Source organism: Colobus angolensis, unplaced genomic scaffold (genome assembly GCF_000951035.1).
Source record: "Colobus angolensis palliatus isolate OR3802 unplaced genomic scaffold, Cang.pa_1.0 Scaffold217, whole genome shotgun sequence".
In the NCBI taxonomy this organism is placed as follows: Eukaryota; Metazoa; Chordata; class Mammalia; order Primates; family Cercopithecidae; genus Colobus; species Colobus angolensis.
The window spans coordinates 6,000,757-6,016,237 of record NW_012115344.1 but is presented as its reverse complement, the minus strand read 5'-3'; the positions used below and the strand labels follow the sequence as shown (position 1 = coordinate 6,016,237).

Below are 15,481 nucleotides of genomic sequence, written 5' to 3'. Positions count from 1 at the left end.
GAAGCATTTTTAGACCAGGAACGAATCAAATCAGTATTTTAATGTTATCACTGAGCAAAGTAGAGTTTGGCAAAAAGAAGCCACTGACTCTGTGTTTAAAGAAGCTTGTCTGAAAAGTCCTTCATGCCAAGTTGACTCAGGTTCATAGGCCATGAGAAATCAATACTGAAAGTCTTGTCATTGATTTTGGATGAGAAACTAAGTGAGGCCTGGAGCATCTAATTCCTTACACTTGGAGATGTGAAAGTGTCATTTCTATGATAGGTCAACAGCCAGCTGACCAGAAAGGCATAACTACTGCAATCTCCAAGAAAAAAACAGTGAAAGCAGGGAGACAGACAAATGAACAACCCTTAGCAGACACATTTTATTTCAGCCCAGTAGCCATTAAAAACCAGATACTCTGCATGCTAGAAAAACTTTCCTCTTGGGCAAGACAAGTAATACTGAAGAACCTAATAGTGGGATAAACTTAATCATGCCTCACTAGGAATGCAGCTGCTTTAGAGGATCTCACTGTAGATAGTCTTCCAGTGGGATGTCACTCTTCCCTCAAACATGTGCCACTGAAATGACTTAATACTCTAGGTTTATGCCAGGTCAGGGTACACAGGTCACCTAGAGCCATGAATGAAGTCATGCATTATCAAAAAGCAGGTCAGAGGTGACACAAATCATCTAAGTGTAACAGCTGACAACAAATTACTTTCTATTATAAGTGTTTATTTCCCAAATGAAGAGGATATTTTTCATTTTTTGAGGATAGATGGTGAAAAAAAATCCTCACATAAAATTAAACAAGATTTTTTATCTTGAATACTTTGAGAAAAAGGATGGAGTCTGTCTGTAGGTACATGAATTTGCCTTGTAGCCTTTGCAGTATCATTGGCATTGAATGAAGGCAACTGAATTATGCCCATGGACTCTAAGGGATATCCCGATCACCTCCCCTACTTCTTTTAATGAAAGATTTGTGTTGATTCTTCATTGCAAACAAGGTTGCAGGTCAATTAAGAAGGAGACGAAGTTATTTTTCCTAACCCCAAATTGGAAAATGGAGGTCAAAAAGACAACTTGAAATGAAACACTATCGCACTTGATAAAAGAAAAGACATACTTTTATCACTGATATGGTTAGGCTTTGTGTCCCCACCCAAATCTCATCTTGAATTACAATCCCCATAATCTCCATAATCCCCATGTGTCAAGGGAGAGACCAGGTGGAAGTAATGTAATTGGATCCTGGGGGCGGTTCCCCCATGCTGTTCTCATCATAGTGAGTTCTTATGAAATCTGATGGTTTTATAAGTGTTTGGTAGTTGCTTCTGCATTCATTTCTCCTTCCTGCCACCTTGTGAAGTCGACTTCTGCCACGACTGTAAGTTTCCTGAGACCTCCCCAGCCATGCTAAACTGTGAGTCAATTAAACCTCTTTCCTTCATAAATTACTCAATCTCAGGCAGTACTTTATAGCAGTGTGAAAATGAACTGATACATTCGACTAGTTTTTTTTATTAACATTTTTTCAGATTGCCTACAGTTTTTAACATTAATAAACTTTATAGTCAAATTGATCCACAGGAAAACAGCAGAAAGTTCCCATATACCCCTATCCCCACAGACCCACAACCTTCCCCTCTATCAACCTCCCATACCAGAGTGGTATATTTGTTACAACTGATAAACCCACATTGATGCATTCTGACACCCAAAGCCCATAGTTTACATTAGGGTTCATTATTGGTGGTTACATTCTAGGTGTCTGGACAAATGTATAATGACATGAATCTACCACTGTATTATTATATAGATTCATCTCACTGCTCTAAAAATTTGCCTATACATTCCTCCCTCCTCCTAAATCCTAGAAAACACTGCTCTTTTTACTGTCTCCATAATTTTGACTTTTCCAGAATGTCATGTAGTTGGAATCATACAGTATTTAGCCTTTTCGGATTAGCTTCTTTCACTTTATAATATGCATTTAAGTTTCATCCATGTCTTTTTATGACTTGATAGCTCATTTCTTAGTGCTGAATAATACTCTTTCATCTGGAAGTACCATAGTTTATTTGTCTACTCACATATTAAAAGATACCTTGATTGCATCCAAGTTTTGGCAATTATGTAACGCTGCTAACAATGTATGCAGGTTTTTATGTGGATATAAGTTTTGTTTATTTTTGCTTTTTTTTTTTGAGATGGCGTTTTGCTCTGTCACTCAGGCTGGAGTGCAGTGGCACAATCTCAGCCCACTGCAGCCTCCCCCTCCTGGGTTCAAGTGATTCTCCTGCCTCAGTCTCCCTAGTAGCTGAGATTACAGGCACAAACTGCCATGCCCAGCTAATTTTTTGTATTTTTAGTAGAGATGGGGTTTCACCATGATGGCCAGGCTGGTCTTGAACTCTTGACCTCAAATGATCCACCTGCCTCGGCCTCCCAAAGTGCTGCGATTACAGGCATGAGCTAACATGCCTGGCCAGGACATAAGTTTTCAAGTCCGTACCAAGGAGTGTTATTGCTGAATCATACAGTAACAGTATGTTTGTTTTGTAAGAAACTGCCAAATTGTCTTCCAAAGTGACTACACTGTTTTGAATTCTTACCAGCAATGAATGAATGTTCCTGTTGCTCCACATTCTCACCAGCACTTGGTTTCATCAGTGTTCTGACTTCAGCCATTCTAACAGGTATATAGCGGTATCTCATTGTTGTTTTAATTTTCAATACCCTAAAGACGTTTGATGTTTAACATCTTTTCATATGCTTACTTGACACTTGTATACCTTCTTTGGTGAGGTATCTGTTTAGGTTTTTTGCTCATTTTTAAAGTTGGGTTGTTCATTTTCAAACTGTTGAGCTGTAAGAGTTGTTTGCACACTGTGGACAACAGTCCTTTATGAGAAGTATCTTTTGCAAATAATTTTTCCATCTGTGGCTTGTCTTCTCATTCTCTTAATACTGTCTTTCATAGAGCAGAAGTGGCTTGTCTTCTCATTATCTTAATATTGTCTTTCAAAGAGCAGAAGTTTTAAATTTTAGTGAAGTCCAGCTTATCAACCATTTCCTTCACGTATCGTGTCTTTGGAGCTATATCTAAAAAATGTCACTGCCATACCAAAGTCATCTAGGTTTTTTCCTATGTTATCTTCTGGGAGTTTTACAATTCTGCATTTTACATTAGGTCTATGATTCAAGTTAATTTTTGCAAAGGGTATAAGATCTGTGTTTACACTCATTTTGGATTTAAAAAATTGTTGTTGTTGTATGTGAATGACTAGTTTTTCTAGCATTATTTGTTGAAAAGCCCATCTTTGCTCCATTGTATTGCCTTTCCTCCTTTGTCAAAGATCATTTGGTTATATTTATATGGGTTTCTTTGGGCTCTTTATTCTATTCCATTGGTCTATTTGAATATTCTTTCACCAGTACCCACTCCATTGATTATCTGAGCTTCATAGTAAGCTTTCAAGTCAAGTAGTGTCAGTCCTCTGACTTTGTTGTTCTCCTTAAACACTGAGTTGGCTATTCTGCTCTTTTGCCTCTCCATATAAACTTTAGAATCCTTTTGTTGATATCCATAAAACATTGTGCTGTGTTTTTTAATGGCATTGCACTGAATCTATAGATCAAGTTGGGAAGAACTGACATCTTGACAATGTTGAGCCTTCCTATCCATGAATATGTAACATCTCTTCATTCTTTAGTTCACTGGTATCTTTCATTAGACTTTTGTAGTTTTATTCATATAGATCATGTATATATTTTGTTAGATTTATACAAAAGTATTTCATTACTTGGGGTGCTAATGTAAACGGTAATGTGTTTTTAATTCAAATTACACTTGTTTATCGCTGGTATATAGGAAAGTGGTTGGCTTTCTTTATATTAAATTTGTATTCTGTAACCTTACAATAATCACTTACTAATTCCAGTTTTTTTTTTTTTTTTTTTTTCCTGATCCTTCGGATGTTCTATATAAACAACTGACATCTGTGAACAGACAGTTTGATTTCTTCCTCCTGAATCTGTATGCTTTTCATTTTCTTTCCCTTGTCTTATTGCATTAGGTAGCACTTCCAGTAGGAAACAAAATGGTAAGAGGAGACACCTTTATCTTGTTCTTGATCTTAGCAGGAAATCTTTGAGTTTCTAAAAATTAAGTATGATGTAAGCTATAGGTTATTGTGTATTTTCTTTATGAAGTTGGGAAATACTACTATATCCCTAATTTTATTTTCCTTATATGGATCTGAGTTTCTAACCTACATCATTTTATCTCTCTCTAAAGAACTTTAAACATTTTTTGCAAGAGTGTCCAAATTCAATTTGTTGAATTTCAACGAATTCCTGAAATTTTGTTTCTTTAAGACAGTCTTTATTTCTTAACTTCTGACGGATAATTTTGCAAGGTTCAGAATTGTAAACAGCTGGATTTTTCTTTCAACATCTTAAATATCTCACTCTACTCTCTTATTTGCACGGTTTATGAGGCTATGTAAGATAAAATTCTTATTTTTGCTCCTCTATAGGTGTTTTTTCCTTCTGGATTCTTTCAATTTTTTTTTTTTTAAATCTTTGATTTTCTGAAGTTTGAATATAATATGCCCATGTGTAGTTTTGGGGCATTTATCCTGCCTGGTGTTCTCTGAGCTTTCTGGAGAAGTAGTTTGGTGTCTGACGTTAACTGGGGGAGATTTTCACACACTATTGCTTCAAATATTGCGTCTAATCCTTTCTTTTTCTAGTATGCCCATTACATGTACATTACACCTTTTGTAGTTCCCGTGCAATTCTTGAATATTCTGGTTTGTTTTTTTTTCCCCCCAGTCTTTTTTCTCTTTGTATTTTAGTTTTGAAGTTCCTATTATCATATCCTTAACTTCAAAGATTTTTTCCTCGGCTATGTTCAATCTACTTATGAGCCTATCAAAGGCATTTTTAATCATTTCTGTACACTATGCTTGATACTTGGCATTTCTCTTTGGTTCTTTCCTAAAATTTCCATCTCTATATTTACGTTATTCATCTGTTCTTGTATGTCATTTTTTTAAATCCCTCAGCATACTAACCATAGTTTTATAAAAAGTTTCTGGTCTGATAATTCCAATGTCACTGCCATATTTGATTCTGCTTCTGATGCTTATTCAGTGTCTTCAAACTGCATTTCCTGCCTCTTAGCATGCCTTATAATTTTTTGGCTGAATGACAGACATGATATACTCAGTAAAAGAAACTGCTGTAAATAGGCTTTTAGTAATACGATAGTAAAATGTGTGGGAAAGGGAAGGATTCTTTAGCCTTATGATTTGGTCTCACTCTTTGGTGAAACTACTCATGGACTATGAACTTCACCAGTGTTCTCAGTTCCCCTAGGCTCCCTAACATGGACAGGATAGTTTGAGTTATCTAGACTTACATATTTTCCTTCTCTATGTGGAAAGCTAAAAGGGGGCTGAACTTAGGTATTTCCCTTCCCTTTGGGAGGTTAGGCTCATATAAAATCCCAAAAGTTTAGGCTCTGATAAAATAGTTTCACTTGAGGGCAAGCTTGAGTCCAACAAAATGCTCTGACATATTTCAAGATGGTTCCTTTTCTTCTCCCCTTAGGGAATTTTCTCCAGTATTCACTGTGAACATTCCTAGAGGTTAAACTCACAAAAGTACAGGTCCTTCCATAACTGAGTCCTCCTGGAGTTTTTAACCCTCCGACTTGCCCACACTGAACAACTGCCCACACTGAGCAATTTTTTAATTACGGTTCAAGTTTTCCTACCTGGCACTCATTCCCACAAAAATTTTCCTTGTAGGTTTTTGCCCCAGTAAGTTATGATTCTTAACATCTACCTGTCTGCTTCTCTAATATCTGATGCAGTTGTTTGCCCTATAATCTCATTTTTCTGACAGATCTAAGAAGAGTCATTAATTTTCCAATTTATTCAGCTTTTTACTTGTTGTTAGGATGGAGTGGTGGCTTCTAAGCTCCTTACATGCCAGGTTGAAACCCAAAGTCTCAGTATTATTTTTTTTTTAAGTTTTTTGTTTTGTTTTGTTTTGTTTTTTACTTTTTAACCATATGTCATCCCAGAAAAATATCGATCTCCTATTCTAAATAAATTTTAGGAGATAATAGTGGCAAGAAAATCTGTAAGCATAGCCTAGTTCTCAAAAAGGATTGTTTTGCAATGTACAAATACATTTCTTTAGAAGAACACAGTGATAAAATATCTTTTAAGATCTATCAAATAAGGGGTAGGCTTATCAAATTCATAATTCTAACTCTGATACCCCTAAAATTTTATTTATATATGAACACTATAGCTATAGAACAAATTGAGGCTTTGGGTAGAAATATAATTAGCATAGTAATTCATGTTTATAATTGTTTTGTTAATATATATGTTGATAGGGACTGCTATGGTTCTTTGAAGTCATTGCTACCTACTCTTTTAAGAAATATATACACTATTTTTGCATGCATATATTTCCTCACATATATCTACCTAAGTCAATATTTTATTAAATTGAAGTATTCAAGAAGTCTCAAGATTTTTCTCAACCAATATTAATCTCCATTAGATTATAATCTTGTTTATATGTCACTTTAACAGGAATCCTAAGAATATGAGCCTAATTTTATAAATGTTTTAATTTATCATGTAATAAATATTTGAATAAATGAGTTCTTGGTCTGTATTTGCTAAGTAGTAGAGAAAACAAATCAGCAAATCCCTTTTCTCCTCGTGTCATCACCTTTGCATTCTTGTAGCAAATTATGTCATTTTCAAAACTAGAATTTATTTCCTTTACTGACTAAAATGACTCATTCTTATCTGCAGATTTTTAGTAAGATTGAGTCTTTTTTGTTTGTTTGAGACAGAGTCTCCCTCTTTTGCCCAGGCTGGAGTGCAGTGGTGCAATCTCGGCTCACTGCAACCTCCGCCTCCTGGGTTCAAGCCATTTTCCTGCCTCAGCCTCCCAAGTAGCTGGGAATACAGGTGCGCACCACCACGCCTGGCTAATTTTTTTTTTTTTTTTTGTATTTTCAGTAGAGACAGCATTTCACAATATTGGTTAGGCTGGTCTCAAACTCCTGAGTTCGTGATCCGCCCACCTCGGTCTAGCAAAGTGCTGCAATTAGAGGCGTGAGCCACACGCCTAACCAAGATTGAGTTTTTCTTAAAAGATTAGTTTAGGAACTTATTTTGGTAACTGGCACACAGTGGATGGAAATTTTATGCACATTTTCCTCTTAGAAACTAAGGATAGGTAAATTTTTTATCCTTTGTGGTGGCATGCAGGAATAAATTTCCTCTTAAGAAGAAAATTTATATTGTTGAGAGGTCTGAGAAGCAGATACTTTTTCATATGTCCTATTCTCTAAAGGGGTATTTGAAATTTGGTTTATAAAAATAAAACTAATTTGCTTTCTGCTCTGAAAAATAGTATCACTGTATAAGAGAGTAGAAGCATAGCCAACTTGGAAAATGCTGTTAACTGCCCATATCAATTTCATTACCAAAAGTATGTCATCTACTAGAATACTTCTGATGAATACTCTTTCCTCACCGAAAGATTTTCTTTTTAAGTTGCATAAAGAGTTTATCAGTTAATCGTTTCAAGTCTTAAGACCACTAGTATTCTCATTATATGACAAAATTATGGATACTTTCTGTATTACATTACATGTACATTATAATACTTTCTGTATTACAGAAAGTATACAAACAATCTGCAAGAAACCTTGAATTCAACTTTCATAGTTCTGAAATGTTTCTCATAAACATACAGGCATTTGAATGGAACACTATTCTTTTTCACTAAAAAAAAAATGACAAGGTCACTTACAAAATGCAACGTAACAAATACCGTTGACCTTAAACAATACAGGTTTGAACTGCATGGGCTGCTTATATGTGAATTTTCTTCCACTTCTGCCACCCCTGGAACAGCAAGACCAACCCATCCTTTTCCTCCTCTTCCTCAGCATAGTCAAGATGAAAACAACAAAGGATGAAGACCTTTATGATGATCTACTTCCACTTAATAAACAGTAAATATATTTTCGTTATCTTATGATTTTCTTAATAACTTTCTTTTCTCTAGCTCAGTTTATTGTAAGAATATAGTACATAATACATATCATAGCAAATATGTGTTAGTCAACTGTGTGTGTTATCAGCAGGGCTTCCAGTCAAGAGCAGGCTATTAGTAGTTAAGTTTATGGGGAGTCAAAAATTACCTGTGGATTTTTGACAGTGAAGGGGGTTGGTGCTTTTAACTTCCACGTTATTCAAGGGTAAACAGTATTTATTTAAGGTCTGTGATGCATTGCAAATAGACATACACGAACACACATGCACGTACACACACACATCTACTTTGCTGAGCTCAAAGTTCAGTGAAATTTCACAAAATTTTCTCTTGCCCAGGTCCTTCATTTTATAGATGAAGAAACAGTAGGCTTTCTGCCCAGTATCACACAAAACACCAAGGATATAATCTAAAGACAACCATGACTTTTTGCTATACCAAATATATACCAATTCTATCTTACCTGTCCAAGAAATGCATGCTATGGACATATGAAGGTGATGATAAGTCTCGGAAGATTAGGAAACAGGCTTCCAGAGCAGATAAAGGCAGGCGTATGAAAATGAATAATGCAATCTAGAAGAAAGAGAATAGTCTGTTTCTGTAGGTTTACCCACAGCTATTTTAAAGTTGTTGCTTCACCTTCTTCACCATCCCAGGTACTGTATTGTTCATTTGACTGTAAATGGGCAATCATTAAACAGGCAGCACGGAACAGCATCCTTTATAAAGAGGCAGTTGTAGCTCAAGAGTTGCATCTTGGTAGCACCAATACAGAATTTAAGGATTATAGAAGTAAGTTACACTGCCGGTTCGAAGAAAACTGTTTTCACCTGTAATTTTTTCTCTTATTCTAATCTTCCCGTCATTTTTTAAAGAACAAAAGATGAATGATGAACTACTGGCTTGTGTTATCTTATTTGGTTATATGATTACATATTATTTCGATCAATAACATATATTAAAACTCATTAATCAATGCTTCTCTAATTTCAGAAAGTTCTCTATACTTGGAAGAAAAATAAAGAACTACTGTAACAATTTGCACTTCATTTCCTTAGCATGGAGTAGAGCATTAATCTTTATCATTTTTTCATGCCACTAAATCTTTGGAATGAGAATTCTTTAACAGTACTGGTCTACATCCACTAAATAAACATTACAGGCTTATAATGTGCCACACACTGTCCTAGACACTGGGGATAACACTTTGAATAAAACAGAAATGGAACTCCCATCATGGAGCTCAGAAATAACATTGAAATTCTCCTGGATTTTGAGCCAGCAATAACAGCAGGAAGAAAACTGCGCTCAAAACACTCTGAATTTATTTCCGCCATTTAAAAAAATGAATGAAGAAGGTATTTCAAACCCAGAAAAGATATTTTCTCATCATGATGGCAGATGTTAAAGATATTGGAAACAGTGCAATTTCTCCCTGTGTAGAAGGAGGAGGAAGTTGGTAGACACACAACTGAAATAAAGGAAGCAGAAGGAAGAACACAGGCAGTGCTCATCTTGCAGGAGGCTTGAGCACCCTAAGTCTATTTATAAATCAGCTGTTCAAAACTAACAAGTAGTGTCGCACATCATGTTTATATTTTGAGGTAGCCACAACAGGCTTGTAAACACACAATGTAATTGAAACACTAGTATCAAAAAAGAGTAGTTGCCAATATAAATGGTATTTTAGTGACCAGTGTTTCCTTGGCTCCAGAAGCTCCTGGAAGATTGTCTCAGCTATACCTCATGGATCCAAAAGCCTAATTTTACCTATAAATAATCAATGGATATTTTATCTATCTTCAATTTCCAATGAGGAGAAATCAGCAAAGAAAAGACAACACTGGCAGCCTTAAAGAGAAAAGCAGTAAAAATAAGATTATTTCATAACCATTTTTTAAAAGAGATGGGTTCTCACTGTGTTGACCAGGCTAGAGTGCAGTAGCTATTCACAGGCACAATCATAGTGCACTACAGCCCCAAACTTTGAGGCTCAGGCAATCTTCCTGCCTCAGCCTTCCGAGTAGCTGGGACTACAGTCATTGCCATTTTAGAAACCATTTTCATTCACTCCAACTTTCCCCAAATACTTATTGAGTGCCCACCATGTGCTAGCCACTGTTTGGTATGCTGACGCTACATGTCAGTGACCCAAACAATGTTCCTCATCTCATAGTACTCACATCTACTGGGGAAAGCAGACAATAAAAATTTTTTAAGAAAAGCAGAAACATTTTGCCAAGGGTTGATAAACTATGCAATTCCCATCAAAATACCACCATCATTCTTCAAAGAATTAGGAAAAACAATTCTAAAACTCATATGAAAACAAAAAAGAACCCACATAGCCAAAGCGAAACTAAGCACAAAGAACAAATTGGGCGGAATCACCTTACCTGGCTTTATACTAGAAGGCCATAGTCACCAAAACAGCATGGTACTGGTATAAAAATAGGTACACAGACCAATGGAACAGGACAGAGAACCAAGAAAGAAACCCACATAATTACAGCCAACTGATCTTTGACAAAGCAAACAAAAACATAAATTAATGGGGAAAGGACACCCTATTCAACAAATGGTGCTGGGATAGCTAGTAAGCCACATGTAGAAGAATGAATCTAGATCCTCATCTCTCACCTTATATAAAAATCAACTCAAGATAGATCAAAAACTTAAATCTATGACCTGAAACTATAAAAATTCTAGAAGATAACATCAGAAAAACCCTTCTAGACATTGGCTTAGGCAAAGACTTCATGACAAAGAACCCAAAAGCAAATGCAACAAAAACAAAGATAAACAGGTGAGACTTAATTAAACAAAAGAGCCTCTGCACAGCAATAGGAACAGTCAGCAGAGTAAACAGACAACCCACAGAGTGGGAGAAAATCTTCACCATCTACACATCTGGCAAAGGACTAATATCCAGAATCTACAAGGAACTCCAATAAATTAGCAAGAAAAAAACAAACAATCCTATCAAAAAGTGGGCTAAGGACACGAATAGACAATTCTGAAAAGAAGACATACAAATGACCAACAAACATATGAAAAAAATGTTCAGTATCACAAATGATCAGGGAAATGCAAATCAAAACTACAATGCGATACTTTATTCCTGCAAGAATGGCCATAATTAAAAAATCAAAAAACAGTAGATGTTGGCGTAGATATGGTGAACAGAGAACACTTCTACACTGCTGGTGGGAATGTAAACTAGTACAGCCACTATGGAAAACAGTGGGGAGATTCCTTAAAGAACTAAAAGTACAACTACTATTTGATCCAGCAATTCCACTACTGGGTATCTACCCAGAGGAAAAAAGTCATTATATGAAAAAGATACTTTCACACACGTTTATAGCAGCACCATTCACAATTGCAAAAATGTGGAACCAACCCAGATGCTTGCCAATCGGTGAGTAGATAAAGAAACTGTGGTATATTTATATGATGGAATACTACTCAGCCATAAAAATGAATGAGTTAATGGCATTTGCAATGACCTGGATAAGACTGGAGACTATTATTCTAAGTGAAGTAACTCAGGAATAGAAAACTAAACATCGTATGTTCTCATTCGTAAGTGGGAGCTAAGCTATGAGGATGCAAAGGCATAAGAATGACACAATAGACTCTGGGGACTCAGGGGAAAAGGGTGGGAAGGGGGTGAGGAATAAAAGACTACAAGTAGGGTGAAGTGTATACTGCTTGGGTGATAGGTGCACCAAGATCTCACAAATCACCACTAAAGAACTTACCCATGTAACCAAACACCACCTGTTCTCCAATAACCTATGGAAATAAAAAAAAAATAAAATTTAAAAAAAAAAAAAGAGAAAATAAGGCAAGGTCAAGAGTGATAGTTCTGTTAGACAGAATGGTTAGGGAATTTATCTCTGAAAAAGTAATACTCAAGGAGATTTTAGAAGGAAAGATAGAAGCAATACCTGTGGCTCTCTGAAGGAAGGGTGCTCCAGGAAGAGGGAACAGCAAGTGCAAAGGCCTGGAGGAAAAAGGATGCTCGTCTTGTTGCCAGGACAGCAAGAAAACCAAGGAAATTAGAATAGAATGAGGGAGAGTAGTGACAAGAAATGGAATCAGAAACACAAATAGCAGCCAATTCACTTGAGGACTGGTGGGTCATGAAAAGGGCTTTGGCTTATATTCTGAGTGAAACAGAGACCCATTAATGGTTTTAAGCAGAGGAGAGGCATGACCTGACTTAATTTTTAAAAGATCACTTGAATTTTTGTTTGGGTAAAAACCCACAGTGAGGTAAGAAGGGGGAGCAAAGCTAGAAACAGGGAAACCCATGACAGGGAAACTGCACTTTTCAAAGTAACACATGAAGGTGGTTTGAGCAGAGATGGAAATTGGTGAAATGGTGTGAAGTAGTCAGATCCTGAATATACTTTACGGGTAGAGTCAGCAGAACGTGTTGGAGAATTGGTTATTCCTTTTCTCTCTGTTGCTTCTAGTGTTTCCTTCATTCCTTAAAGCTAGGCAAGATTATGTCCTTTTGGGTTTCATATTTATTTTTAAAGATTGCTAAGCAGTGGAAAATGATGACATTTAAGTTTTATCTCCTTTTCTATTACCTGTTATTGAACAGCAAGATAGGTAACAGATATGAAGACTAGCAAAGTATCTTCAAGGGCCCAGAAATGAAAATAGTTACACCTTAGATCTGTACAGGATGAACCTCTACTGCTAGGACTATTAGCACAGTCGACTCTGCCTGGGCACTGTAATACTAAAGCATTATATGAGAATATTGAGGGCTTAATAAACAACCATACACACCAAGTTCTGCAAATTAGTCAATCATAAACTCCAGCACTATTATTTTTAAAAGGGGAGCAAATAAAGTACAGTGAAACTATTATATACATATTTTGTCTTTGTACATATACATGTATATAGATATACATGTGTATATACATATATACACATATACTACATATATTACATGTACATATACTACATATACTACACGTATATGTAGCATATGTGTACACATATATACACGTATGTATACGTGAACACATATATGCACTTTTCTTAATTTTAGTTATATTGTTTTCAGATATAGTTAGGTAAAATTTTGTTTTCTTTGTTTGCCTAATTTTCTCACAAAATTTAATACATTTTATAGAATTTGAGCCACAAAATAGGCTACCATTAAAAAGAAACAATCAGAGAATAGAAAATTGACTTTTTGGAAATTAAATTTCAACTAACAAAAATATCAAAAGTTGAGAAAATAAAATATTCAGAGACAAACAGATTAAAAATATGTGAGGGAACTTAATAAATAAGAAAAATCAGTTCACAAGTTCTAATGCACCATTAACATGAGTTTCATAAAGATAGGGAGAAAAGAAGAAGAAAGAAATGATCAAAGGTACAATGGAAGAAAAGTACCTAAAGCTAAATAAAGACAGTTGTTTCCAGATTGTACAGAATCATCAAGTCCTGAGAAGAATACATTTTAACAGAGCCATATCTGGAGGAATTTCAGTAGTGAAAAGATAAAGATCCTAATAAAAATGTGAATAGGGGAAAAAGTTATCTAAGACAGACAAAATCAGACTGGCATCAGATATCTATCTCATAAGCAATACTAGATGAAAGGTAACAATGTACCAATGTTTCCCAAGTTCTGAGAAAAAATTACTTTGAACTTATGGTTCTAATCATGATAATTTATGAATGCACTATGAGGAAAAATAAAAGGTATTTTGGACATGTAAGGACTCAGCACAATATTTGTAAAAACCTCTGTTTTTTTTTTTTTTTAAGAAGAAAAACAGTAGTAAAAAGAAAAATAATAATCAAATACAAAGACATGAGACTAAAGCATTAATAGACATAGCCAGGAGAAAAATGAGAAGAAACTCTAAATTAGAACAGAAAAATCAGACTTCAAGAAGAAAGTGTATTTCATTCATCAAATGGTATAATTAAGAAATCTGAAAAAATCATTGTGATACGATGGAAAAGTTTCTTCTGTCAACAAGAACAAAAAATGCAATTAAAAATTTCAAGAAAACTGGAATGCTTATAGGAAAATCTAAGTCCAAATGTGAAAGAAACAAAAATGTGGCATAATTTTGAGGAACTGAAAGAATTTAGCAAAAGGGAATCCATTTTACCCTAATGCTTAAAGTAGCATCCTTAGAACAAGCTAAGTTTTAGTGTCACAGTATCAGTTTTTCCTTTTCTACATGTTCAACCATACTGCTTGGTGTTACAGTGAATTTTATTTATTACAATCATGACATTGTAAATGATGGGTTTTCTTCTTCAATTAGCACTGAGAAATGAAGCACAAAGGAATTAACTATAGATGCAAACCAGAATATAAATATTATAAATTTAGCAATAGGAAGTAATGATATGGAATACAGGAGTTCACAGAAGGCAAGAAAAGTAGCTGGAATTGAAGAATATTAACTTTCACATCTTACATAGTGGAGACTCAGAAAGGTATGGTCTGACACTGATAAATAATTTTTTAAAGCAAATGTATTATTGTGGGTAAGAATAATAAAGGCATACTTATGACTGTAGTATTTAAAACAGTTTTTTTTGTTTGTTTGTTAGCATACTCCTATGTATTTTGAAAAGTCACTGTGGAAACTAAGCAACCAATCAAACATTTCATTTTGTGTTCTGTATTTCCCTAAGTGCAAACTTAGAAAGGTACTCCAGAGTATCCCAACTTATACATGGCAATAATCAGTAAGTGTTATTGAGGGTCTGCTATTCATTTGTTTGCATGATAATTATTGTGGGAAATTCAAAGATATATAAGATGTGATCCTAGTTCTCAAAGAAACTTCAATCTCAATGAAAGCTAACAGTTTCTGACATATAAATAATGTATTTTTAAACCATTAACTATTTTAAGAGACACTCAAAAACATCTTTCACATGGGCTCAAAATTCTGTGACACTGCCATGTAAGGAATTTCCATTCTCACAGGAAGCTCCTCATTAGCACACAAAGACAATTATCTTTTTTTTTTTTTGAGAGGGAGTCTCCCTCTGTTACCCAGGCTGGAGTGCAATGGCACGATCTCAGCTCACTGCAACCTCTGCCTCCTGAGTTCAAGTGATTCTCGTGCCTCAGTCTCCTGAGTGGCTGGGATTACAGGCACCCGCCATCACATCTGGCTAATATTTGTATTTTTTAGTAGAGACGGGGTTTCACTATGTTGGCCAGGTTGGTTTCAAACTCCTGACCTCAGGTGATCTGCCCGCCTCAGCCTCCCAAAGTGCTGGAATTACAGGTATGAGTCACCACACCCGGCCAACTATCATCTATCTTTAAGCAAAGTATGCCAAAATTTTGTCTCTTCTTCCTAAAAATATG

The 15,481-nt window shown here is 35.4% G+C and overlaps 1 protein-coding gene across 1 annotated transcript in view; it reads right to left on the bottom strand.

The window, feature by feature from the left end:
- TET2 (tet methylcytosine dioxygenase 2) overlaps positions 1 to 15,481 on the bottom strand; it is a 131,037-nt gene that overhangs the window by 97,729 nt on the left and 17,827 nt on the right. The window lies entirely within an intron of this gene.